We start from the raw sequence: 20,535 nt of genomic DNA, 5'->3' as shown, positions 1-20,535 counted from the left end.
TCGATGTGTCGTTCATCGTCGATCAGCAGCTCTTATCTCAAGTTAAGAATTATCGTCATATCAACTTAGAAAAATAACCTGTTTCATAAAAAAAAATTTCCGCGACAATTGTAAGAACTTTTCTATGAAAGTGTCACCTACCACTTGAAAATTGTCGAATTGTCCCACATATGTCGCCGATAATTGTCAGCGTGGTGAGACAGGGTGGTGACAGAGATAAAGTAGTATAAACTAAAAAGCTAACCATAAAATTATGGATAAAGAACGACGAAATTCTACTGAGAAAATCACGACATAAATTAAATTAAAGACTACATGGCCATAATGTCTGAAACTGTAATTTTTTCTTTGGTCCGTGGGTGTTCCGGTATGATGATCTGGTAATCAATTTTAGCGGGATTTTTGACCCCTAATTAAAAATGTTAAAATAGACGAAAACTGGGCTAATATCGTTGCCAACGCAATTTGCATGACATCTGCAAACGTAAACATTTTACTAAACGGCATTGTTCTCCAGCTAATTAAAAATATTTCTATCAGGAAGTCTTTCAGCAGCGTAAAAAAACTAGTATTGTATTAGGAATCTAAGCCCAATAAGGAATTACCATGACATTACACTGACACTGGAAATAGATCAGGCCGCACACGATTAGCATAATTTCCAATAGGCGTCAGAAGAAACAGCCTTCCGTCCGCATTCTGGTATAATGTGAACCATTCATAGCAATAAAGCATTGTGCCACGCCTTTTCTGTGTTAGTAAGAGTGAGCCACAAGCATGCATATAATTTAGACACATAATACCTGACTTAGTATGCGCAAGTACCTATACGTAATACAATAAATTATTGGATAGAAGATTTTTTCAATCATTATATTATTCTCAGTATGATTTGAGACGTCAAAAGGTAGGATCCAAATAAGACCATATCGCCGGGCGTCCATTGAACTCCCACTGGATTGCCTTAATTTTAGTCAGTAGAACACTTTACCTACAGCTTTTTCTTTTTATTTTCCTAAGAATATTTTGACGAGATGCCAGTGATAGGTACCTACACATTCATCGAAAATCGTTGTCTTTGAAAATTTCCAATAAAATAAAATTTACTATAAACGTAACAAAATTCGTATCATAGATATACTTATTTAAGAAACCTTCAGTTTTCACCTTTATTTAGATATATTATATTATTTATATTAAATACGTTTTGAAATTAAATAATTACATTGCTATTAAAAACAGGTTTCTTGTAATGTTAGCGTCTTTATTATTTTCTAAATAGCTTACATGCTTTAAATCTACATTTAGTAAGAGGCACATAATTGTGTCCTTCGTCTTAAGTAGTGAAAGTGGTAAAACAGTCTTCGTTTAGCATTAGAAATGGTAATTATAATATTACACAATTAACTAAATTAAAAACTTTGACTTAAAAAATAATAATAGACTTAATTAATAAAGAAAGCCTTGGTATTTGGTAAGGTAAAAACATAGTAGGTAGGTAATAAATTTTTCATAAAATAATTAAAACAAATCGCTTGTTAACTACAAATTTAAATCAAGAATCAAGACGGTGCGAGAACTCGCATGCGAGTTTTATTACATTGCGTTATTTGATTGGTCGGCTGAATTGATGTAACCTCAATGGTCCGCAATGTAACTAAAATCGCATGCGAGTTCGCTCGCCGTCTAAATGAGCCTTAATTATGGAAAGCACTAATCAAATTAACATTTCTAATGACAATAATGACCAAGAAAATTAATTAGCCGACGCGACAATACTACAAAGAGAAAGAACATAGTTAAAAACCCGTCTGAAAAATATATTCATTCATAGCAATGTATCAGGCGAGCAACGCTACATGTAGATTTTTCAAGTATTTAATAGATATACGTTATCATCAATAATATATATTATTCTTGTCTTTATAATATTCCATCGACATCTAAATGAGCCGATTAAAAAAAATTGTTTGTTTTTTTTTTCGTTACATTTGGATATCTGACAGGTTTGAAGAATTTCACATTCTGGGCGGGATAAATACGAAAATACCATACTTTCACGTAAATCACTGCACGATTTTTGGCACGTGTACCAAATATTATTGAAATCTGACAAAAAAAATAGACAACAAAATTAAGATCAGCCAAAATAAAAGAGTTTTACCCTATGCACAGGCCTACCTTAAGGCCTGTGCCCACCGGAAGCGTGTCTGTAGACGTGCACGTGCGCGTTGTAATATACAGATCCTTATGAGAAACGGCACACCGCTTGCGCACACACAGCCGGTCTGCTCTGGCCTCTTTAAGAGTTGCCATCCCAGATTAATTGTTGAGGTAGGAAATAAAGGAAGTTTGATATGTGTTTGTGTAAGATTATCAAAGTTAATTGTTTCAAAACACAATTGCATAATCGTTAAATATATACGAGTAACTACTTAGATGCCATAGATATTGCGCAATCAATAAGGAAAGACACAATCCAGTCTCATGCTATTCCACTTTGACATTTTATTTCCAACGAAGACGATTGCATTAATGTATTATAATGTCCATTACAAAGTTTGTAATACAAACCAATCTGTAAAAGTGGATCTCCAACAACCATATAAAGTATAGATAAATCATGTACGCAGAAACACCCGCCACTTTTTACCCGTTCTTCAAACGAAAGTCGGAAACAAGCGGAACACCGCTTAATTACCTTTATATCATGGATGCGAACATACATACGTAAATCGACTATTATGTTTTTATCGTGTGTTCGATGCAAATACCTTTTACTAATACGGATATTAGAGCTTGATTTTCATCACGCTGCAATGAGTTACTTTCTTTACTGAATTTGCATTCCAACGATGCAAATTCAGTAGGACGTAAATTATGTAGGTACTTACTGAACCATTATTAATTAAATCGATGTGATAATTGACTTTCGGTTCACTTGTGTATTGAATACTGAAATGATGCAAATTAGTTTATTACTGGTAATTACCTACTTGTTTACATAAATCGTAAATCATCATCATCATATATTTAAGAGTATGACTCTTGTCTGTGGAGCAATTTCCATGTTTGGCGGTCCTCTGCCTTCTCTTTGACAGCCTGATACGACACGACGTTGATCTTTTCCTTTATTTGATCCATGTTCTGCTTGGTCTTCCCTTCTTCCTGTTTGCTTCAACTTTCCCTTCTATGATGTTTTTGATAAATTCGTCGTGTCGTATCAGGTGCCCAAGCATCTTTCCTCTTCTATTATCTATAGTAGAGATGCCACGAATATTCGGCAACTATTCGGTAACCCCCATTCGTCCACTTTGCCGAATATTCGGTATTCGGCCGAATGTTGCCTACTATTCGGCCGAATACCGAATATCTGTAAAATAACCAAAAACTGGGTATATTTAATATTTAAAATGTATTCATGGAAAGTAGTTTAATACGAAGGCACGTGTTTGAGCATTTGTTGATTACAGTTTTTTTTATCATGGGTCGGATTTGATTGACTCTAATTACATTCATTAGGTAATTCTGTTTAACATAAAAATATATCTTAGCAAACGTTGTGCGTTGATGGCGAACAGTTTTCATAAAAATTGTGACTCAAAATGTTCGCCGTCAACGCACAACGTTAAAAGTCATGCCGAATATTCGGTAGGTATTCGGCCGAGAGAGGGGCCGAATATTAGGTATTCGGTATTCGGCCAAATTCACTATTCGGGGCATCTCTAATCTATAGTCCTTAACAAACTCGTAAATGCGATTCATAAAAAAATTGCATACTGTCTTGCTTTTAACTAGGTAGGTAGGAAAGAAATACAATACATTTTATCAGGGAAATCATCATTCTACTCGTATGCAGGCGAAATCGCGGGCAGAAGCTACGAAGAAATTGAAAACTGCTATAAAAATATGAGTAATATAATAAACTTAACATTACGGTGTGCTTTCTACGCAATCTCATCGATCACCAACCAACCAACCAAAACCGTAAGACCCCTTCCTTACATTTACCTTTCATTTCGTCGCTATACTTACTCAACCTCATATCTGCAACAATCATTTGATGGAAATGTCGCTTTTCTTTCATTCGGAATACGGGTGTTTTTGTCATCAAATGAGTGTTGCAGATACGAGGTTGAGTTATTTATAGCGGCGATATACGTCACCTACCAAATAACTTTGGTATCACTGTAAGTTACAGTCTGTAACTGTCCAGTATGGCTACCACCAGTTCTGACATTGACATAACGCTCACATTTACGTAACTTACTTTCTATGCATCTCGCTCGTACTGGCATATTAGTGCAAGCGAGATGTACAGAAAGTAAATTACGTAGACGTGTGCGGTATGTTAACGTCAAAACTGGTGGTAGCCGTACAGAACACTGACACCCCTATAAGGACACCCCATAATACTTTTTTAATAACACGTTCCAACTTACATTGGGCGATTATTTGGCTATCGATATTTATATAATGCGCGTTATAAATTACATTGTATTACGGCCAGTCATCGTTATCGTGTCGTATCGTATAATTCAGTGTTCAGGCTATAAAGTGATATAACTTCCGTTGACTGTGATGTCACTTCCTCCTGAGCTTTCGAAGTTTCGTCTAGAGGTGGCTTTTTAAAGAGTATTAAAACGAGGATTCATGTGCGGATGATGTATATAATTAGGTTTTTTTGTATTCATTTTAATGATTAATTAAAAGACCTTCTAAGTATTTGAGAAAAAGTAGGTAGGTATATTATATACATACAAATTTCAAAACTTGTCCCACAAATATTACATCAGTACGTCTACCATCAGTTTTGACATTGACGTCTACGTAACTTACTTTCTATGCATCTCGCTCGTACTCGCATATTAGAGCAAGCGAGATGTACAGAAAGTAAATTACGTAGACGTGAGCGTTATGTCAATGTTTAAACTGATGGTAGAGGCTCAGGATCTCAAGTCATCAAGTTTAAGTTTTCTCCAAAACGCACGGTCTCCACTAACAGATTTGCCTTGTCAATATATAAATAACTAGCGACCCGCCTCGGCTTCGCACGGGTTAACAAGTTATACACCTAAACCTTCCTCAAGAATCACTCTATTGAATGGTGAAAACCGCATGAAAATCCGTTCAATAGTTTTTGAGTTTATCGCGAACAAACAGACAAACAGACAGACGCGGCGGGGGACTTTGTTTTATAAGGTGTAGTGATATTTTATTACTTATACCTAAATTATATTTTATTTACTATTTGACCTTCTTTTACGTTTTAAGATGAGTGTATAGATGCTTTAAAAAAGCTGTTTTCTTATAATAAAAAGTTTATTTTCTCTGTAACACAAAAAAACTCATTGCCATATGTCACACGATATATCATTCCCATGTTCTGCCACGGTAATGAGATAACGTGTGTATTCAATGAAGTCACGCACTTTTTTTAATTAATTACCTATCATGGCATTGTTTCTATTTAATGTTTGTTTTCATAAATAGATACTGTTCTTATTTATTGTACAATTAAATATGAACAATGAAGATGTATATTTTACGTAATTATGATTTGTTTTAAGTTTATAAAAGTTAGATAGGCAGTTTGCAAAACATGATAGATCCATATTTACCAGAATTGTGATTTTCGTCTCTTCTGTCGACTGTTAAAGACCTGTAACAGAAATAATACAAATAAGTTAATACATAATAGTGATCAAATTCAATTTTCAGACACTTTTTGAACATTGTAAGTCTACATAATTAGGTATATCCCACCGTTGGGCACAGAACAGGCCTCCAGGAGAGGATTTGAACTTAGTCCAGTAAGTACCTACCTATAAATTCGATAAACTTTTTAGTAGGTATGAGGTGCTGTAAGGGTTCGAACACACAACTCCCGTTTTAGAAAACTCGGCTACCAATATTAGGCTAGGCTTAGAATTTTATGAAATTGTGCAGATTGTTTTTGAAGTAACTACCTAACTACCAGTAGGCCTAGCACATGATTGGCGCGACATTATCTCGCGGCGAGATAGACTACCCATCTTTTTCTAACTATGTTACTCGTAATTAAAGAGTGACGGGTAGTCTATCTCGCCATGTGCTAGCCCGGCAGGTGATAATAACCATCTTTCGAAATAAGACGAAATGAAGCGGGTCCTTTCTCCCAAACCATCTCTATCAGCTAGACACTTACTATGAACACTGCTAAACCAGACAACAATGCACCTTTCCCCACCACAATAAGATCATAAACGAACACAATTTACAGGTTCAATGGCTGAAAACAGGTATCGTTATCGCGGGTTCATTGACCGCGATAAGGGCATTAGCACAAAAACTCTTCCTGGTACATTCCCATGTGTTGCGAGTGCGAGTCGACTCCTCGGTCGTACCAGTTTTTGTGACCTTTGGGTGATTCTAATTTTGACTCAAAGTGACAGTTCCACTAATAGCAGGCGTGGCTCACTCCGCGATTTCGGCGCTTTGCTACAGGTAGCTAAAAGTACATCCGTTCGGCTCCAATTTTGGGGTTTGCCATAAGCCGCGCGTGGCGCTGTTGCCACCTAGCTGCCATATCTGTGCTGATCGTAACAGACGCGTTTTGTTAGAGAGTGAGTCTTCTGTACCTAGTACTATTTATTTATTCTGTGCTAATAGGAACATAAAAAGTTCAGTTTAACTGTCGTGACCATATGGCGATACTACCACTGTACCACAACACGTCTGGCGTTATTCATAATCCGTTACAAGCTTTATTTAGCTATTAATACCTAGTATTAATCGTTTGTCTTAATCTTATGTACTTGCAAGAAAGGGATAAAGCATAAATTAACTAATTGAGGTTTGTGAAGTTTTATGAATAAGAGGATGTGTGCACATTTAACCATTCGCTCTTATTAAGGTTAAGTTTAGCGCCGTAGCTTGCTAGTTAGCCTGGATCCCTATTCGACAAGCGACTTTTGACGTATAGTGTTGATCTCCCGTGGACGTGGGAAAAATCATAAGTTCTCAAATAAGTGTCAAAATTTGACATTAGCAATCCACAGTTAGGTGACAACCAAACTAAACCGATCCACCCCGAGTTCAGAGTTGAGTTTTGGTTGTACCAAATGATATTATCGAATCAACACTTGATAGAATCAACATGCAATAAAATCGACTGTTGAATTGACGTGGATGCGACATCTGACAGTTGTACATGTAAAATTTGGCCCCTGAGCGATCAACTATTAGCCCGATTTCGTAGCTATGAGAATAACACTGGCTGGATGCAGTGCAATTAAATTAAATTTTCACTACGTTTTGATGTGCGATAAACCTAAGTTTATACTTTATATTATAGCTTGTTAGTTGTAAAACTTAAGGGGAAATTGTAAAACTAGATAAGAAATGGAAGTAAGTAGATGTTACTCCATAATAGTATTGAGTAGGGTCGTAACCATAAACTTTAAGTTTTTTTGTTTGGATCCAGATAGTGCTATTGCATTTGCAATTGTTTGGATCCAGATAGTGCTATTGCATGACAAATTGGCCAATAGCTGCCTGAAAATAAATATTATCATTTCATTAAATTTCAAATTGTTCGAAATATTGCAGTTGTATAAAATGTCCGTGCTTGATACATCAGTCATATTTACATACAAGTTACTGTAACAAACAGTCCCACTTATTAACTCGTGCTTTTGTATAATTGTTTTTTTTTATATGGTTGAGTAACATGATTATGATTATGACAGATCCTACTATATGATTATTAGGCAAAAAAAATACTTATTTTAGGCGGCTGCTAAATAATTGACCACTTCGTAAGCATAAGCTTAATAATAGTTTGATTGTTACGGTTATCTATTCAAAAAATTGTCTCGATATTTAAAAAAAAAAATATACCTAGGTGTTTTTAATCTACCTCGATTTATTACAATCTTTCTTACCTCAAGCATTTACCTACGATACGCCAAATCATAGGTTAATTATGTAAGTTTAACGGTATTTTACTCACCTGAGTGTAAATCATTAATCTCGAATTTCATATTTTCTACCATTACCGGCAAAATTGACCTCGATTGGGCCTAAGTAGTTTAATAAACTACTATTACGCCTCAACGACTATATAATTAACGAAACTAATGAACATTTTATCGTTATGGTAATTTGATAATTGTATACCCATAGAACTGGGTTTTTTTTAAATTCAATATCCCTAACCCTCTGGTCTTTCTTCCATCGTCCAGTGTCGTATTCTCACTTTCTTTGGACATATTACGCGTCGAGATGATACATCTGTGGAACGACTTGTAGTGCAGGGAAAAGTCGAAGGCACAAGGCGCGGTAGGTCACCAATGCGTTGGTCAGACCTAGTCAAAAGTGCATTCAATGAACCACTCCATGAATGTACAAGAAGGGCTACAGTACGGGAGGAATGGCGACGGATTGTGAAGCTTGCCACCAGCCCTGATATGACGACCACGACCACTCTGACAAGAGTGTGACGACAAAGAAGAAGAACCCTATCATGCATCTCTATTGGGATTCTCTGAGAACAAATTAAATTACTTTCTATGAAAATATTTTAATTTGCGTTATTTCAAGTAGACACACTACTATTTCAATAAAAAACTGAAATAATGTCATAGACGAAGAAAAAAACGAAACATTCATTGTTTATTTCAGTTTGTTATCTAATATAATGGGATTATTTACAAAAGCCTAAAATTAGGCTCCATGTAGCATTGTATTGTATTTAGCATCCTTATGCGACTCATACACACGCAGAAACGCTAAAGTTGTCTCTTATTTCCCGGGAATTTGAATACTGGAGCCTAATTTCTACCGGTCTTGTTGTATTTTGGCATGTACGAAATTTTAGGGCATTTGCTTCACTAATATTCTTTACTTTCGGTAACAGAATAGACTAAAGTACTTAAATCATCCATTTAAGTAAGGCAACGGAATATTTCGATGTAGACGTGTAGAGTCGGACCGAGCATGGTATGGCATTAATGACAACATTTCTTATATGACGTTTACAATGGCACACCTTTCCTTTGTTCTGAGCAAAGTTAGCTTGGACTCTAAGTACCTGTGCTTATGTTCGCCCATTTTTATCACTGGCAACGTGGCAACCCACGCCTATCGAACGTTGTGAAATTCTCACAAAACTGTAGATCGCGTGAGTACGGACAGCACGACAAGTTTTCTAAATCACAAAAAATTACAAGACGCAACACAATTCTAGCGTCTCTCTAGATAATTGACCTGATTATATTGATTACATGAGTTATTATGGTATTGTTTATTTTTCTACTGTTTATTAAGATACGATGTGTCGCATCACATACAGACGTATGAATGTTACATATGCAATTATTGACCCAAATGTTTCTATATTTAGGAGTATTTAGGGATATATAATTTATTTATTATTCATTAGCCTGTAATGCCACACTGCTAGGCAAACGTCTCGCTCTCTTTCTTCCACGGCTCTCCGTTTATGGCAATATTAGACCTTTACGGAAGGTGTCAAGACTGTGCCGCCATCTCCTTCGAGGTCGGCTGTGACGTCGCACTATATTATATTCGGTACCTTTCTTGTCTCACAAGCAGTTTGGGATCCGGTAGATGTGTCCGGTTAAATTTATAGGAGATTTTCCTTTAGCAGCATCGACATAATACAGCTGAGACGTAGCAAAATAAAAAGTGTTATAACAATTATATTCTTTGAAAATATTGAGCTATGACTCAATTGGCGTGGCGGAATTGGTATCTAATATCTATACTTAGATATTTTATTATCATCCGAAGAACTTATTTTCTCACAGATTCTGTCAAATGAAAGAAATCCCACACTTTATTTTTTGCAGGGCCTGTGGTATTTCCGAACCGATACTTGCTTCAAACCTTCAAAAAAAAAGAGCGGACTCCCATCTTAAAGGCGGGCAACCCACTTACAACCCCTCTGGTGTTGCGGGTGTCCATGGGTGACGGTAGTCGCTTACCATCAGGCGGTTCGTCTGCCCGTGTACGTCCAACATCATAAAAAAAGGTTCTTGCTGAATGCTGACCGTACATAAAATAGTTACAATTTGTGCACAAGCTGCACGCAAGAGCGTAGGCATGTCATGTTCACAAGTGGTCCAAGGTGCGACGCCTGCCGATCAATAGAACGTGATATCGAACACTTAATTACCTCAATTTGAGTGTGAACAAGTTTAATGATAACGTTAGATACATGTACAATAAGTTTTTAATTGGACGACAAACAGATTAATTTGATTAATGGTGTTTTTATGGCTAAATGCCATTGACATTGATTTGAAATTAGATTTTCACACTATCAATGTCTAAAAATTGAATGAAGAGTTGGAAAATAAAATTGTATACAAAACGTAATTTTCCTAAAACGGTAGAAGTGCAGTGGATGCACTTTTCGTGATTTTTCTAAACAGATAGGATCGGCTAGATCTTGATTTTATATGTTAATTTAATTGCTACATGAGTAGGAAATTGTTTTAATACCTAAATTTCAGGAGCCCATTTCTCAAAAGCTTGTAACCTGTAATACAAGTGGAAGTCCCTTTCTAAAAAAGCTGTCAAAAAGTGACATTCGCTTGTATTACAAGTTACAAGCTTTTGAAAAACGGGTCCCAGCTGGCTAGAAATAAAATTCACGGGCGTAGACGTTCTATCACCAAACAGTAGTCGCGTCTCAGTTAAATTAAATAGATGGTTTGCGAAATGACTTATAATAAAACGTGAAAGGCGTCAGTGTCCTTACAGCATAGCGATGACGCTTCACCGGTGTGAGTCCAATGAGCGCGGGTCATTGGGCATCTGAAGAAGATCTTTAGGACACTACGCAATAGGAAACGTTCACTTTGATAACCTGTGATGATATCAGTTCGTTGTACGTACGGCGAAAGTAATTCCGGCTTTGGTGTCATTTTCGCGTATCATTCGGATTCGGGTCAAAATATTTCATATTAATAAAAGAGTTACGGATACGGATATTCTGTTTCAAATTTTCGCACGGAGAAGTTTTATGGGGACTTTTGATCAGAATTTAAATTTTATTTATAGGTACCTACTATAACTGAATAACTGCTTAGCGTACTTACTCTAAAAAGTTTTAGAGTGGTTCAATAATCTTATGAATCTTTAGAGCCCACTGATTAACAGTTCACCGGACGGTATCGGCCTGTCAGTTAGAACAAATTTTTGACAGTTCCGAACAACTGACAGGCCGATACCGTCCGGCGGACTGTTAATCAGTGGGCCCCTTTACATCGAGATTTGTATTTATGAAGTCCCTCAAATGGATTCACTTCCTAGAAATGGGTGAAAATCACACCAGTATAGTAATTGTGGTATAAATAATTATGTAATAAACTAAGTAATAGGGTAAAAGTAGGATACATGCCCCGGGGGTAACTGCCTTGATTTCAATTACTCTAATTTAGCGAATGAATTAAATGTTATTTTATTTATCTATCGACAGACTCTGCAACTACAACTAAGTTGACCGTGTTGCATATCTCTGTGCAATTGCATGGGACGGCTAGGTGCGATCAAAGTTTTTGCGGGATAAATATCCTCTTTCTCGACGGGGCATCTATCCTAAACGTAATTTACATGGATTAGGCAACCATCCCATATAGAGGATAGTTGTCCCAAAATTTAGAGGTCCGCAATAATCGCCAATACTCTGGAAGTATCAAAGATAATGTTTATTCCTTTCATAAAATTGAAGATAATAAACCTCAGTACCTACCCGTTTTACAAATAAGGCATCTTGCTTTTTAAAAAGTGGGGCATCTATCCCACTTTTACCCTAAATATCTCTTTAATAAATAGGTAGGTATATTAATTTAATTTTTTTATCGTTGTTTAACATTAACTCTTTTCCTTTCCTTATTACATCATTGTGTGATAAATGCATTCTAATAACACGCCAGCACCTAATATTCACGTAAACGTTCCCAAGAAAATAGAAATTAAATTACAGGCAACGCCTTTTGTTAGTCGAAGAAAACAAATTATACCTCACGAAGTATTTAATATATAGGTGCCCAGACAAAGGCATTAATGGCAGTATTTTATCTCCATTGCAATTCACGATAAGTAGGTACATGAATGACATGTAAGGGCTGATTTACTGCCCGATTCGAACTTTAAGATACGTCAATTAATAGATCTAGAAACGATATGGATTAGATTTGTCAGTGCCAAAAGTGACGAGTTTTGTTTGAGGAAACGTATATCCGTATCGATTCTAGATTCATTAACTGACGTATCTTAAAGTTCGAATCGGGCCGCTAGACGGCGCGCGAACTCGCTTGCGATTTTAGTTACATTGCATACTGTTGGTTACGTCTAATTCAACCGACCGATCAAAAACCGCAATGTAATGAAACTCATGCGACTTCTCGCATCGTCTAAATGAGCCCCATCGACGTTGGTAATTTAAAAGTTTTAAGGTGACAGTCCATTTCCAACCGCAGCTGCACTACTGTCAATTTTACTATGGAAATTGACAGTAACAGCGACGCGTTCAGTACCAGAAGTGCAGCTGCGGTCAGAAATGGAATGTTAACCTTAAGGTGACATTCGGATGGCAATTGCACCTGCATTACTGTTGCGACACTATCGCTGTGGCGTTGCTCTGTTACTGTCAATTGCCTTAAGTGAGAGACGGATTGAACGTTCAGATCACATCAGTAATGCAGCTAAAGTTGCCATACCAATGTCACCTTTAGGAAAGAACTAGCGTAAGATTTAGTAAATCTACAGGACTCTACAGCGTAATGTGCTTGATAGTCATAGAAAACGGAAGTGCAGTGCCTATTACGGCCCAAATTATGACAAGCTGGCATGTTACACCAGTTGCGATCTCATTAAAAATAATCGAATCCCGCTACAGGGAATTTAAGACATTTTTATACCGAACAACAGCCATTATGCTTTCGGATCCCAAGAGCGATCCCATAACGAATCTGAGTCGTTCGTGTGTTAAATTTGTAACAAATAATTGATAGGATTCATTGTTGCGTTCTGCACGCGCGGGCGCCGCGATCGTGTGCATCAGGCCTTACGCAAATGCCGGTAAAAGTACATCCTATTAAATAGATACGCTCTTAATAATACGTCAATCGGTCTGAGAACTACCTACTTGGTCGCTGACATTGCCATTAATGGCCAGTTGAACCAACCACAATTGACATAACGATTAACGCCACTGAGAAGTGAACTATGAACATTTCTAAACAATAAAATTTAGCCATCGTTTTAATGGTGACATAGTTAGGTGCAACCGACCCAAAGTCTTAGACTAAGCACTACTGTTTGTGTTGATGGGGTGCAGTAACAGTTTATCAAGGATATTCGACGATTCGATAGTAATCGTTGTTTCCTCGTAGTTACTTAAGTAATTTATTAATCTAGTCAGCTAAGCCCTCGTCTGGAGACTCTAGACACTGCGCCGATCTAATTCATAAAACATTGTTTTCCTACATTAGGCACGTCACCAATATAACTGGATACAGACATTAACGACTACTCAAAAGTAGTCATTAATGTCTGTATCCAGTTATATTGGTGACGTGCCTAGTCTAAAGATATAACGCGAAATCAAGATAGATATTTTTTTTGACTTTGGAAGTTTTTGGATTTTTTAAATCAGAATTACGAGCTTTAGCGATACTGATAGGTCACATAATTTTCATACCTACATTTATTTTACAGTCATACAAAGTACCTATCTTAATTAGATGGAAAAAACATTGAGAACTTTTTTTTCTATATGAACACAAAGGCAAAAAGAAAAGGATTGTCGTGCAATAAACTTCATGTCAATATGATTTTCCAACATCAATTACAGTTCATAATATATCACAGTTCAAAACTGAAAAAGGCATATCTATCTTATCTAAAGAACTACTTCTTAACGAAACCCGAGGGCGGAAGTCCTCCTCCGGAAATATTTAATAAAATAATTTGATTTGTTCCCAAAGTTATAATATTGGTCCATTTGTGATGAAGCAGTCAGTGCGACGCTGCAAATGCGCCTAGGAAGTTGCCACACGGACCTTGAATTCGATAAGGTTGCTCGAGTGACTTTTCTATTTCCAATTACGGAGGGAATGGCGGTAGAAAAACTGTAGGTATCACATTTGAGAGAAAATTATTGGTAACACTTATTGCCTCTGTTCTTCTTCATAGTTGAGAAACGTGTTATCCATACTTATATATGCAAACTTATTCATGTCTAAGTAAGTAAGAGTACAGAATAATAGTTTCCTTGGATTCAGACGCAAGTCGCAAATAATAGGTATATTACAGTAGAATTATTAATGAACTAAACTTAGTCTACTTAGTTCACTAGGGTGACCTAATCTAGGAGAATGAGTAGAAAGCTAACTAATTACAGGTACTTATTTTCGGTTTTTGTGGTACCTACATTTTTGTTCAGCGAATTCAACATACCTACCTATCTTAACAATAATATCATTATTGCAATCATGATTACGTAATCACTACTACGATCTGTATAGCGATCTACGATTACTCGATGATATAATTGCTGTGATGATACTGATGATAAAGATAAATGATGCACACCTAATCAGTACAACTTACGACGTAACGAGGCTTGTATACCTACCTTAGTATGTACTTATTATCGCACAAAAGTCGGCATTATATAAACATCAAAGTATAAGGAACTGTATGAAGCCTTGCAGGCGCAGTCGTAACGTAGGTATTTCACATTCAGTCTTTAAGCAACTTTGTGGGATTTGAGTTCAGTTTTATATTGATTTATAGCAATATATCGTATCCTCGTAAGTCCCCGCGTACTTGTACAAGTACAAATTAAATTCGAGTTATGAACTCTTATAGATATAAAAGAAAGTTAAAAATTCAAAAGCGCAAAAATTGGCTTGGGTCTTGCGAGGGTATGTATCGTAGCAGTTTATACAACGGGTTTATAAAACGCTCCAAATTCATGCTCTATCTCTGTTATCACCTACGGATCTTAGAGCAATGGAGGTTGAGATACCAAAAAAACTTTGAATTTCTCCCTGTACAAGTGCGCGTGAGCTTAGCTATATACTTACTTTTTTTTATCTCGCGCCGTGCTAAATTACAGCCCTTACCGCATTTTAAAGAAGAAGTTAGCGTAGTTATGTTCAAAATAAATCTAGTTTTATTTGGTATATAATTTTTCGTAATAAGACTAATACAAATCAGACAAGAATAGATTACCCTCAATCATGGCTATTCACGAACCCTATGAGCTAATCCAGCGGTCGGCAACCTTTTAGCAGCCAAGGGCCACATAGTAGTTAAGGAAGTTGACGCGGGCCGCACTTTTGTTAATATGAGTGACTTTATCAGACATTGTTGTTTGGCAATATTACATACAAAATGCATGCAGCCGCATGCGGCCCGCGGGCCGCTTGTTGCCGACCGCTGACCTAATCGGTGAGCTAGACCGAGGACTCGACTGGCGTGCGTTCGCGCAGCCAATGCAAGTACAGCGCAGGACGCTGTCATCGACCGCGCCCGTTACTCGCCAAGGTGTTGGCAAAGAGTACGCAAACGCAGAATCGTTAAACTAACCAAACCCGCTGTCCAGACTCATTGTCCTATTAGATTTTCCCATTCTTGTAGTGTGACTGCCGGTTGAGTGCCTTTTGTTGTTACAAATCTACCAGTCAATGTCAATAAATAATATATACAACTTTATTTGATGCAAAGTGTGTTATCAGAGTTAATTTAATACTAACGTTAATTTGATTTAAGCGTATTATCATTGTTTTACTAAATAAATACTTAATTACACAAATAAAATATTGCTTGATAATTGTTTAATTCAAAAGTATGTATTTATTTATACTAAGAACAAGCAGCCGGCGTATTATGGATGGCTTTATCCATCTTTATCCACGTGATAAAATAACTGTCACTTTTTAACACCGTAGGATAGAAAGTGATGGACACCGTTTTATCACGCTGTCACGTAGACAAGAACGACCATCATATCCGTACAGGTATTCCTACCTACCTAAAAGTACTACCTACTTAGGTGCTCGTAGAGTTCACAAGTGTGAGTTTACGCAAGAAGCAAAGTAATTAAATGTCTGCAATAAAATACTCTTTGAATAGGCGAGGTGGTCATGAACGAACGTGATTCGGTTTAAACAGTTTTTTCTCTTTACAACTTTGTGTCTAACAAGTTAATAATACAGACTAGCAATTTAATTACTAGACTTTATTGTTATGATTGGCGACACCGTTTCATGACTGTGGTCAAAAGTATTAAAAATGGGCACTTTGACAAGAATAAATGTCATACAAAGTGACAAGTTGCCATTACTATTGAGCATATCTTAAAGGCACTTCTAATTAAACTCACTTAGATATCCCACTATAACTCTGTATCTTTAGGTACTTAAATAAAAATAAACAAATAATTTGACATTTTCGGGTAGTTATAACATTTATTGATTAACCAACCAAATACAAAACCACCTGGATTTGTCACTGAACGATCTGACTTTAACGTACATTATTTGATCATGTAATGTTTTCATCTACCCTCAACTGGCTTAAGAAGCCATTTGAGGGTAGATTTTGTTTAGGTACTCTTTTTTAAATACCTAAAAATACAGACTATAGGTAGGTACACTAGGTACCTACAGATCTATGCTAATAAGTGGTAGTAACATAAACAATATGTGGATCTTAGACCAGATCTTACTTTATGGCGCTATGTATGATAAATATAATAATGGCACGAATTTTCGGCTTTGTATAGATTAACAATCTTTATGATTCATTTGTCTCTGTCTTTACAAACGCAACACACGTTGCGAGCTCTACGCCGAAGTGTTTTCCAATCTTATCATAGAAATATTACTACATCTGTGAAGAAACTTGTTTAATAAGAACATTTAAAACACGTACTAAAGATTTTTCTTCCGAAACAGTGAAATACATAGAACGTTGTATTAAGCTGAGTCCAATCCAAACCAACTTGAAACTTAGACCTTAGACTTCTTTTACTGTCCTAGTCAAAATTTATTTAAATTTGTCCTACCATGTACCTATATACATAGGTACACTGGCGTTAAAAAGTGCATGGAGATGTTTCAACCGTAATATTAAGGCATTACGGTCGACATCTATCCATGCACTTTTGAACGCCACTGTACACACTACCCTATAGGTACGAACGAAGGGCCTTTAGGTAGGTGTGGTTAGCCATTTCCCCTATACTTATTATCGTACTACGATTCCGCAGGCATATTATTGGATGGCTTTATCCACGTGATAAAATAAAATAGGTGTCAGATACTGTCATTGTCACGTAGACAAATACCTACCACCATCACCATCATATCATATCCGTATTACTAATCTGTTTAAAAAATCAATTAAATCATCACAAATGTATGTAAATATAACCATAAAAACATCTCGTATTTGCCTTATACCTAAGTAATTTTTGTCATTATTACATATTTTTCAATCATCTTCGATTAATCAAAACATGTATAATAAAATATATAGGCAAGTCATATTATTAAAAAAATACGACATCACGAGTCTATTAAAAATGAAGCCATTATAAAAAATTTATTACAAATATAAATATTTCACAAAGTTCAAGGCTACCAATTATCTAGTTTAAGGCATTTGATTTAAAAATCAGATCAATGTATTGCGTCCCCACGTTTTCATTTTCACCATTTCAAAAAGGTATTCAGCACGTATGAAACCCTTATGGAGTTGCTACCTTTCGATTCTGAGCAACTTATTACCTTCAATGTTTATTGCGCATCGAATCAGGTTTATGGTAATCGCACCATTTGATATAGACCGACATACTATGAGGCGTATTCTGATGTAATAACAGGTTATGAATTTGATCTGGATTTGTTATGGATTAGATCTGCCAGTGTCAAAGGTGATATTTCTTTAAGCAGAAACGTCACTTTTGACACTGACAGATCATGTCCAAAACAGATCAAATTCATAACCTGTTATTACAAATATTACAATCAGAATACGCCTCTTCGTCTTGTTTACTAAGGCCAATGGCGATTGTGAATATTTTACAGGTTATATGGGCATTACATTATGAATATTATGATTATTGTTTAAGCCAGTTTTATCTTAAGATGATACATACAAACGTAGTCTCCATTTTCCTCTCTGGGTGTACATTAACAATACCTATACCTATGCTCCTTATTTTGATTTTTTGGATTTTTAAACATTGTATAAATTGGTGCGAATAATAAATTTCATACAAATTTTTGGAACCTCCTATGGAGTTCTATCCTCTTTTGGAGTGACCACTTGTGTATTGGAAAAACATCCCTAGTACTTCCTATCTGTCATAACATTTTGCTCCCTAAAATCCGACGTCTGATTATGAACATCACGATACAAACAGTTTTAATTTGCAAACATTTCTATATTTAATTCAGCCTCTCTTATCTAATAAATTCCGATAAGGATTGGTGAAATTTCTGTGCACGCAATCCTCTCATCTAACATCCTAGCGCATCAGATCAACCAGATAACTTTTACAAATACCGATGACAAAGACGGTAAAAATGCGAAAAATGTCACTTTCATAATCTTATCATTATCAGTATTGCACTGCGTCGTGACAGCGGTGGGCCAACTGGCACAGTTTGACAGCATTCAAGCACTTCACGTCACAGATTGCTGGACTCTTATCGCAACTTATCCAATTTCGTAACACACGACTTGGTGAAAAATACCATGGATATCACAATTTTATATTTTATGCTTTGATAACTTCATCTGTGTATGACATAAAATAAAGTAAATAAAAATGATTAATATCAATATAATATAATATGCATCCGTCATTCATCTACAGGTTTATTTTCTTGTTATGACCCTGTAGTTCAAATTTAAAATGCTTATTGTAAGTACGTTAGCTTTCCAGTGCTAAGCTAATAGCTTCTGACAGTACACTATTTTATGTAGATATTTTAATTCATATAGCGTGCAACCGTGCATCATGAAAAAAAATGTATGCCTACTTTATTAGAAACAGCAGGTTCTATTTTAATTAAATAGATTTACAGCAAATATCTTTGTTTTATATTATCTACATATTTTGTCAGTGTGGCGCATACTTTATGTTTGCTTAGCGACTAAAATTAAATACTTATACCAAATTACTTAACTATGTACGTAGACATTGTCTACTATCATATAGGTACCTACCACACATATGAAATTTAAGTGAATTTCTCAGCCATAATGACTAACCAAATTAACAAAATGCTTTATAACATCGCTATTACGTTAACGAGCATTTGCGCATACGCATGTAACCTTCAACGCATTCACACGTTCACCGTGGGCGAGTGATCAATCAAAATTCATTCAAACCCCTCATGATCAGGTACTACAAGCGCGATTGAAAGACAGGCCTTTGTCGTGACCATCAAATTTAATCACGAATACTAATGTGACGGGGCATTGGTTTGTCAGAACCCACATAGAACAAAGGTTAAAAAAAAGGAGATTCACTGTTCAAGTAGGAGGCAGGGTCGTATTTGCAGAATTAGAGAGAGTTAAAGGCGTGCCCATATTGTAATGTCGGAGGCGGATGAACTTAAGGAAATTGGGTACTAAGTAATGAGGTTATTTACACTAATATGGAGTTCGTAGAGCAAATTATAAGAGAAGACAGCCCCATTGACGTGCGCGTTATATGAGTACATATTGTTCGTTCTCATTATAACAAAACAGTGTTACTTCGCTCGTGTATTGTATGTACGGTCATGGAAGTATTCAGAATATTACTCTTTCAGATTAAATACTTCATATGTTACAGTTTTTAATTGGAATCACATTTTACTAGTAAATATTTATAAAATATAATAGAAAATACCTATAATAGTAAATAGTTATTAGAAAACGTATATATAACATTAATTAATTCTAAAATTAAAAGTTTATTCTGCAAATAGGCCTCAAGTACTCTTCTTACATTACAAAACAAACCAAAAAGTGTGTGAACAATGAAAAACGAAAAATAAAACAATTAAATCATAGGAAATCTTTTTATAAATAGCCCTTTAGAATTGATTAATGTTACAACAAGTTCTTCTACTAAAAGAGATATTAATCATGACTAATTATATAATTATTTGTTAATCCACATAATTGAGGTCGATTATGATAAATGGCACGCACGTGTGGAAGATATTATTTAAAGGCACCGTTATAATGGCGAACCAATCAGATACTGCGACCGTTAGCATTCAGCGCTGGAATTAGTAACCTGTTCTAACAGTTTGAATGCATAGCCCTTGCCGGGGACAAAGACAAGCATGTAATAAGACTGTAAATCTACATTTAAACTATTTAAAGGCGTTAATCCTCCGTGCGTCAGTTAGCGTGATGTATTAAACCCAAAGATAACAAATACCAATGCCCAAGCCCAATGTGGCTAAAATCAATCCCGCTGTCTAGTGAGATCTTTGCCACTTG

At 35.9% G+C, this 20,535-nt stretch overlaps 1 protein-coding gene across 4 annotated transcripts in view; it reads right to left on the bottom strand.

Moving 5' to 3' along the window:
* Positions 1–20,535, bottom strand: part of LOC134800174 (zinc finger CCCH domain-containing protein 13) — a 129,414-nt gene that overhangs the window by 69,710 nt on the left and 39,169 nt on the right. For all 4 annotated transcript variants that reach the window (XM_063772653.1, XM_063772656.1, XM_063772654.1 and 1 more), the window contains exon 3: positions 5,622–5,651. The gene's annotated coding sequence lies outside the window, so the exon portion shown is untranslated. The remainder of the gene's footprint in view (positions 1–5,621; positions 5,652–20,535) is intronic.

Source organism: Cydia splendana, chromosome 19 (genome assembly GCF_910591565.1).
Source record: "Cydia splendana chromosome 19, ilCydSple1.2, whole genome shotgun sequence".
Taxonomy (NCBI): domain Eukaryota; kingdom Metazoa; phylum Arthropoda; class Insecta; order Lepidoptera; family Tortricidae; genus Cydia; species Cydia splendana.
The sequence above is the reverse complement of the archived record's forward strand: the minus strand, read 5'-3'. Positions and strand labels throughout refer to the sequence as shown.